Here is an 8,669-nt window from a genome sequence, read left to right as displayed (position 1 = left end):
TGACATCTACACCCCTTCCCTCATCAATCAACTTTGTCACCTCTTCAAAGAGTTCTATTAGGTTGTAACACATGACGTTCTCTACACAAAGCCTATCTTTCCTTCAAATGGGTATATATCCTATCCGCTAGTATCTTCTCCAATAGCTTCTCTAATACTGACGTCAGACTCACTGGTCTGTAATTCCCTGGATTATCTCTGCTACCCTTCTTAAACAAGGGGACAACATTAGCAATTCTCCATCCTCTCGGACCTCCGTGTTTTCAAGGATGCTGCAATAATATCTGTTAAAGCCCTAGCTATTTCCTCTCTAGCTTCCCTCAGTAACCTAGGATTGATCCCATCCAGACCCGGGGACTTGTCCACTTTAATGCCTTTTAGAATACACAACACTTCCTCCCTCCTTGTACCGACTTGTCCTAGATTAATCAAAGACCTATCCCTAACCTCAACATTGCCATATCCCTCTCCTTGGTGAATACTGATGCAAAGTACTCATTAAGAATCTTATCCATTCTCTCTGACTCCATGCATATCTTTCCTCCTTTGTCCTTTAATGAGCCAACTCTTTCCCAAGTTACCCTGTTGCTCCTTATATATGAATAAAAGGCTTTGGGGTTTTCCTTAACCCTACTCTCTTAGGATATATCATCATCTCTTTTAACCCTCTTAATTCCTCATTTCAGATTGGTCCTACATTCTGATATTCTTCCAATGCCTCTTCTGTCTTCAGTCACTTAGACCTTAGGTGCACATCTTTTTACTTTTAGCTAGACTCACAATTCCACCTGTCATCTATGGTTCCATAATCTTGCCATTTCTATTCCTCATTTTCACAGGTACAGGAACAATAATTTCTGGGGATTATTTAGTAAGTTTGATTATTTTGAATAACTCCTGAATGAGTCTTGTAGCAGCTGCTTGCTCTCATTACCTTTGTATTGTCATATTTTCCTTGTCCCATTTGAAAAGAGGACCTCTTCTATCCATCTTTGGCACCAAAACTTCTGTCACAAAACTTTGGAACTCTCTTCCTTTATCCTTGTCCCATTCTGGTCCTTTACCTGGAATAAAATAACCACTTGGAATGACTTCAAATATAGTTACCCTTTACAATGTACAGGTTGACTTTAAGGAGTGCCACTGGTGTAAACTGGTACTAGCTTTTTCTAATCCTACATGCTCTGCTCAAGGATGCAGCCACTCAACAGTGTTTATAATTGGCTGTAGCTCTGCAAGACAAATGAGGTTTACACGCTGTATGAATCAGAAACAATACGTCTGAGTTAATTGTGCATTGCAATCCTTGTGTCTATCTTTGGGCCTTAATGAATTTACGGCAACTAAGTGATTGCAAACCAATAATACCAAGTGTAATTCTAATTATTAAAACATGCACAGTATGGACAAATTACATTTGTTTCTATGTTTACCCAACATTGAGCCACTTATTGCAGTTTTACATCAAATGGACTGACCGTACCTGAAAAAGTAATGTACTTGCTGCAATAAATTACTTTTTTTTAATTTCTGAGAAATATAAATGATTTTAACACCAAGTTTTGGATGCTTCTTGCTCATATTAACTTTATGGAGATTTGCACTTACACCACATTTCAGGCATTAGTACCTGTTGAAACAACTATACAAAAGACACACAATGGTGTGCAAAAATATTATAGTTGAAATACAACTCAGAGGTGCATTAAAGACCTTATCAAGTGCATGTCAGCTTATTAAGGGCCACAATAGGCAAAAAAGAGACATGAGATTTCTCAGATCAAGCCATTTTCAGAAATGCAATTAGTGAAGAAAACAGAACAACGGTCTTCCTCGAGTTTATGGAGGGATTTTTTTCAGGGTGCTGGAGGTGGACTTGGTAACTGGAAAATTGGGAGAAGTGTTGTCGAATTTGAACCCAAAGATATCTTCATGTTCTAGCTTCTTTACATTATTTCCAAGGGAAGAATGTTGGAGATCAATCCCAATCCTGACAAGATCCTACATTATTCTGGTCCATGGTCTCCATTTTAAAGGAGGCATAGTTCTGCTGGTGCATTCACTTCCTTCATCCTCCATCCCCTGACAAAAGCTCATCTTATTGTAACCCCTCAGCTTCCCAGGGAACAGCCATCCCAGGAGTCCTCACCATTCCTGTGGTTATTGTTGGAGAAGCGAATGGTTTTGAAAGGCTTAATGCTGAGGACCGCACTAAGCTCCCCGCCATTCTGAAAGTTTTACATGGTTTTGGATGGAGAATGAGGAGAACAGCTTTGAATCTTGAGGAGAAAACGTTTGTGATCTATGTCTTAGTTGTAATGCCTAACAAGTTCATATAGATATTTTTAATCAACCACATCTTAATATGTCATGACAGACCTCTGGAACAGGTGGGATCTGAACTCGGGACTTCTGGCTCTGCACCACTAGAACTGGCAAAGAATATGTTCAGCATTTGTGAATATTTTTAAATCAACCTGTTCAGACCTCTCATGACACACTTCTGAAGCGGGTAACATAGGGCTCCTGCCCTGGAGATAGGGTCATTAGAACAGTTTTACCTCAGCAATAAGGCTGCCATGTCATAAATTACAACTTAATAAGACAAGGGCCTTTTCCAGTTTAGACCCTTGAGTTCCTTGATTATTAATAATTAAGTAAGTCATTAGTCCCAGTAAAGCAGAAATGTGATTGCAATAGCTTTCTACCAATAATACCACAGTTGCTGCAAACAACACTATTGAAATCCTGGTGAGTTTTTATGAATCATGCCATGGTTCCTTTAATCAGGCACTCTGCCTGTATTCCTGATGAAGGGCTTTTGCTCGAAATGTCAGATTTTCCTGCTCCTCGGATGCTGCCTGAACTGCTGTGCTTTTCCAGCACCACTCAGCAGTCATTGTTTTTACCTTTAATTAGAAGTCCTTCCTCTCACAAAACAGCCACATCATCTCACCAGCCTTTCTTAATTTATTGGGAAACGAAGAGGCCATCTCCCATAACTGGATTTCTTTGGCAAAGTGCTTTGGAATGCATGCTACTTTCAGTTATTAATTTTGTGATCTCAAAATGGTCCTGAATTCATGAAAATAAAAATCACCTGAAGTGATAAGACCTCAATGTCAGAAACTGAAATGCTCCTCAGGTCAGGCCGGAACTTCAACATTCTAATTCATCTGGTCTTTCAATCACAAGAAAAAATGTTGTATAAGGAAATTATACTGAAAGGGTTAATGTTCATGTTACATTGGTTCCACCTATTCTATTGAATTCACACAGTTTGTGACTGGAGAGAAGATTCTTTCCATGTTTGCGTGAGAAAATATATCCATAACTGCTCTCTAAGGTCATTGTACCTGTCCAAATGTAGCTGCAATTATTGCTATCATGCAAAAAAAAGCCTTGTTATCCTGGAACAATACTTCTTCTGTGGATAGTTGCCAGTGGTGTGTCCTTTAGCACTCATCATATGAAAGGGTCAAGACAAAACAAAAAGCGAAGGAGGATTGATGGCAATGAACTACTTGAAACAATCTTTACCCAGAACACATACTGGTAGTGATGAAAAATGCCACAAGATACCAGCAATGGTCATCAGGGAAAATACCAGAGAATGTTTTAGCAATGTGAACGTTCCAAGAAGGAATGCAAGGTTAGGTACTGCGCCAGATGACTGAGTCATGAAAATGTGAGACAAACCTCTTTACTCTATCCTTAAAAAAGGGGATGCAAGATGCAAGTATTACAATCTCAGTACAGGCCAGTAAGACACTGATTGCTTACTTTTCTTTGGAAATTTGCAATCTCTAAATATTTCTGAAAGAATTAAAGCCCAGTTATCACCATTTAAAACAGAAGGATTTTAGTACACATTGAATAATATGAATAAAACTAACTGCATTTTATCTTGATTATGTTAAAAATAATGCAAGTACAAGGTCAGCCTATGCAGAAGTGCCAAAAGGAAAAACCTGCTTACATCTGCATTAGCAACATTACAACTCACTGGGGTACTGTGCTGGAAATCAAGGGCCACTATTCCCAGATTTGTTACAAATGTTAATGATTTTGTAAAGTACACAAAGTTCCTCAATTTACCTGAATTTCAGACCCAGGTCGGTAGGAAGAATGGACCAGATTTCTGAACAGAATAAGAATCCTAATTTATTACAAGTAATTGTACAAGTAGTATTACAAGTAATTACAAGTAGGCTCTAACTACAAGTAAACAATTATAAACTGTTGGTATATAATAACATTCATTAAAACTCTCATCTCCGTATAAAATTCCCTTTCTTTTGGCAAATGGGATAAGATTAATTTAGGATATCTGTTGGCATGGATGAGTTGGGCCAGAGGGTCGATACATCTTTATGACTCAGTGTAGATATTTTTGATCAACCCATCGAGACATCCTATGTCAGACCTCTGGAACAGGTAGGATTGAACTGAGGACTTCTGGCCAAAACAGACAAAGCAAACAGACAGACAAGGTAAAATAGCTAATATGCAAAGAGGAAAAACTAGAAACTCAGTTCAGTAGATTTTGTTGTCAGGTATTTTGGTGCGATGATCATTATGAATCTTCTCCTGGGTAGCAATTTGCTTCAAATGTTTTTCTCCAGAATTTTCCACTTATTGGTAATTGATACAGATGGTCAGTTCACTCGTAAGAAAAAGTCTCCAGTTTTTCAGTTCAAAGTCACAGCTTACAGCAACTGTTGTTACAGGAAAGGTAAACTGGTTCTCTTCAGGTTTACAGTGAATTTTGCTGTGGAGAACCACGTTTGAGCTGAGGAAGAACTGAACACTTCTCTCTCACTAATAGATGTTCCCAGCTCCAAGATGTTCAGTTACCTGAGAACCAATCTTCCATAGTTGGCAGGCAGAAAGGCCTCCCTCTCTTTGATAGCTGTTCACTAATCCGTAGGCCAAACAATTTCTCGTTGCTAGCAAAAGTTGCATCAACACACACCCTCAGCTGCAAGTCATTTGCAACTCAAATTTCAATTCCTGCTTAGTGAAACATTTGCTCACATTATGCGAGGCACGGGTGTCAGGCTGCTTTTCTAACCTGTAACTATCTTTTTAAAAAAAAACTTGTTCTTCCTTGTTTCTGTGCACAGTTCTTTAAAAACAAAATTAAATGACATGATCCTAACAACAATAAAACTCAAACTTCCACCATACAATGAACACAGTTATTTACACTCTCAACCAATCTTAACTCAAACTTTCTTATGCATTCATTTGACTTTATACAACCTCCAAAACCCAAGTCTGACATTCATTGAAATTGGAAGATTAAGATTTGTTCTGAGTACTGTTTTAAAGATTGACATAAGTATAAAGAGGTTTGATACTTTCCACAAGTTTGCCCTATCAAATCTGTATCAATCGTCTCCTGGTTGTAACTCTCAGTTCAATATTAGCATCTTAAGAATGGTCAAGTCAAAACATTTTAGCATTCTTTATCTTTGGAATCTTCAGTCAGGATCTCTCTCTCTCTGTTTTTGGCTTGGCTATTTCAGAAGTCTAATTCATTGTTAGCAGAGTTGTTCAGTTATCAAGAATTTTAAACCCTTTCAGTATGCACACAGATTTTCAACTGAATTCCACTGGAAATAGATGGCCACCATTGCAAACTTGTTCAAAATTCGACTGCTTGAAAAATAGAACCACACACATGAATTTACACACTTTGAAATTAACTTTCTACCTACTATTCTTTATCTCACAGGGAGCTTGAACACATGGTCAGTTCATGGGAGCAAGTTGCCTGTGAATGAAATTATCTTCCAGTAAAACCAAGTTCATAAAAGGATCACCACCCGACATAAACCATATGTTTCTCACAAAAGCATTGGCAATCACACAAGAAGTACTAAATGGAATAGAAAAGTTTACTTCTGACAATGATCTCAAGTTAAATCAGAAATTATGGACAACAAATTCTCGGTATAAACTAGTTTAAAAAAAGGCAAGTAAGAGTTGATACAAGGAAGCACATCTTCACCTAAAGAGTGATTAATATCTGGAGGATCTTTTCGATGGAGCAAGTGGAGGCAAAGGTTCTGAATTTATTTAAATCGGGGGATGATGGGAGTGACTAGAGATTGTGATGGATGAATTGTAGTTTTCTATTGAAGAATGAACTGGATGGATGAACAGCTTCTATATTTGTATTTATCTTTGTGGCCTTAAAACTGTTACAGTATCCTTCATATATATTTGATCAGTTAAATTGTCGTGATTGCTGAAATGTAGATAAATTTGTTGGAGCTCACTGTAAACCAAAATCTCAGCATAATAATAGTTGTCTTTTCGTGGGATGAACGTTTTCTTCAAACAACATCTTTAACAGAGACATCAGTTCCCAATACAAGAAGGAAGAGCATCTCATCTGTTGGAATAACATCCCCTGAAGACACCTTTATGCCATGACACACGATCTTTTCAGACTTTGTTTGCTCAGTCCACACATGGTAATGTTAGGCTTCTGTTTAGGTTAGTGCTCTGCTAGCATTAAAAATTAATTGTTTGGAGAGCAGAGATTTGTATACACATGCAAAGCAGAGTGTGAGACACCATGTGCTGTAGCTTGCAGCGTGCCTCAAGTGTAAGTCACCGCATAGTGTTGAGGTCTGGTTTACCTATGCTCATTGTATTGGTTTTGGCTAGATCTGTGATACTTGATATATTAGGACCAGGTCTATTTGCATGGTACAGTATTCAATTTTGGTCAACCTACAAAATTAAATTTTTTACATTTATCATAGGTTGTCATTTGGTTTTGGCCCCACCTATATTGTTTGATAATGGATTAAAATATACTGGTTGTTTTCAACAACTGATCTGTAATTTGGTCTTTAAAAGATTCTATCCATCTTCTGTAATTTCCTGAGAAGAGTAAAATGCAAAATAAAACTAACAGCAACTAAATGACTAAACTAAACGACTTCACTGAAATCTTTCTCTGATTCTGCCACATATAATTTCATCTATGATATTCCAGGAAATCAATCTAATATTGCAATTCACATTATTCACCCCTGACTGGTCTTATTCCACTGATGAAATTTGCATGGGTTGAGCAGAACAGAAATTTTTGAATTGCCTAGGGTAAATGATCAAATATGCCATGGCTTATCCATCTAGCATTCAATCCTACCCATAATCAAGTATGCTTCCAACTCTTTTAAAAATAGTTAATCAGCATTGTACCAAATGATTCTGAAAGCAGTCTAATTCTCAGTAGGAGAAACAATTTCTTCAATCTGACTTGAAGTCTGCTGGTTTCTGGTAATACTTTCCAGTTGCACACTCACAATTTGAATTAAATAACCTTTCTGAGCTGCATTATTTTATGTATCTAAAAAGCTAGATACAAGTTCAACTCTGCACCTGTTTTAATCAATAATAAGCCTGTAATTGTCTTATGTCAGTATTATCTGAATTATCCTGTCCAATGAATTTTTGAAAATGAAGCCTTGAAAACAGCAAATAACTTTTAAAATGTAAACTGTATGATGTGTTATTCAAGATTTAAAAGGTCACATTCAAAGACAGATCAATGAGCTGGAACATACCAAATACTGGATTTATTACAAATTGATATATACCAACTGGACAGAGTTAGGGAATGGTGTTTCAACATGACCAAATCATTTTTCTTTCCCCGTCTTTGCTAACTGGCAACCAATTACTTCTTACAGTCTATTTATGCACACTGTATAAATGTGTATTGCCTACGTTATCCACACCAAAATCTATGCTCAAGTGCATCCACTTAATTAATCCTATAAATGCGATCAATCACTTACAGCAGTCACATGGACTGTACTTTGGTGTCATCAGCAAACTCTGGTCCTTGCAGTTCCATTCTCTATATCAGTAATGAACTGAACTTTAGATTTGTGGCCCAGTGTATTGTTCAGTGTTGGGCTTCAGTCCAAATTGTAATGTTTGAAATTAAGCTTTGATGAAATCTATACTGTACCACATTAGGCTTTAACATAGCCTGTAATTCACAATATTAGAATTTGAACAAACCCTATGTGGTGCCTTTAAGGCAATGAACTTGTGCCTGTTAAGAATATCATTAGGTTGCAGACACCAGTCTATGGAACGTGACATGCACTTGAGCTATGCTACCAACTGCAAAGCACTATCTCACATGTTGTTTCGGTAAAAGAATTCCAAGGATGACAGTTTTGAAGTCCATACAAAAATTCTGCTCACCAGACTTCTTCTTTAATGCTAAGAGAACACAGCTGGAAGAATATGCACTTTCAACCTATTAAAATAAACTTGCATTTATACAGTGGATTTTATAGCCAGCAAAATCCTCAAAGTGCTTTACAGCCAATTAAGAACAGTTTATTGGAAATGTAGTCACTATTACAATGTTGGAAATAAGGCAGCCAATTTGCTCAGAGCAAGTTGCCACAGCAATGTGTTAATGGTCAGATAATCTCTTTATTTGATGTTGGTTGATGAATAATATTGAACAGGACACCAAAGATAACTGCTGTATTTTTTTCAGAATACTATCCCACCTCAGATGTCAGATTACTATCTCAGTTTTATCTATAAGATAACACTTAGAGCAATACAGCACTCCCTTAGTGCTGCTTTGGAGTGTCAATCTTGATTTTTGTGCTCTTATC

The sequence above is a fragment of the Chiloscyllium punctatum genome, chromosome 2, assembly GCF_047496795.1.
Source record: "Chiloscyllium punctatum isolate Juve2018m chromosome 2, sChiPun1.3, whole genome shotgun sequence".
Lineage (NCBI taxonomy): Eukaryota > Metazoa > Chordata > Chondrichthyes > Orectolobiformes > Hemiscylliidae > Chiloscyllium > Chiloscyllium punctatum.
The sequence above is the reverse complement of the archived record's forward strand: the minus strand, read 5'-3'. Positions refer to the sequence as shown.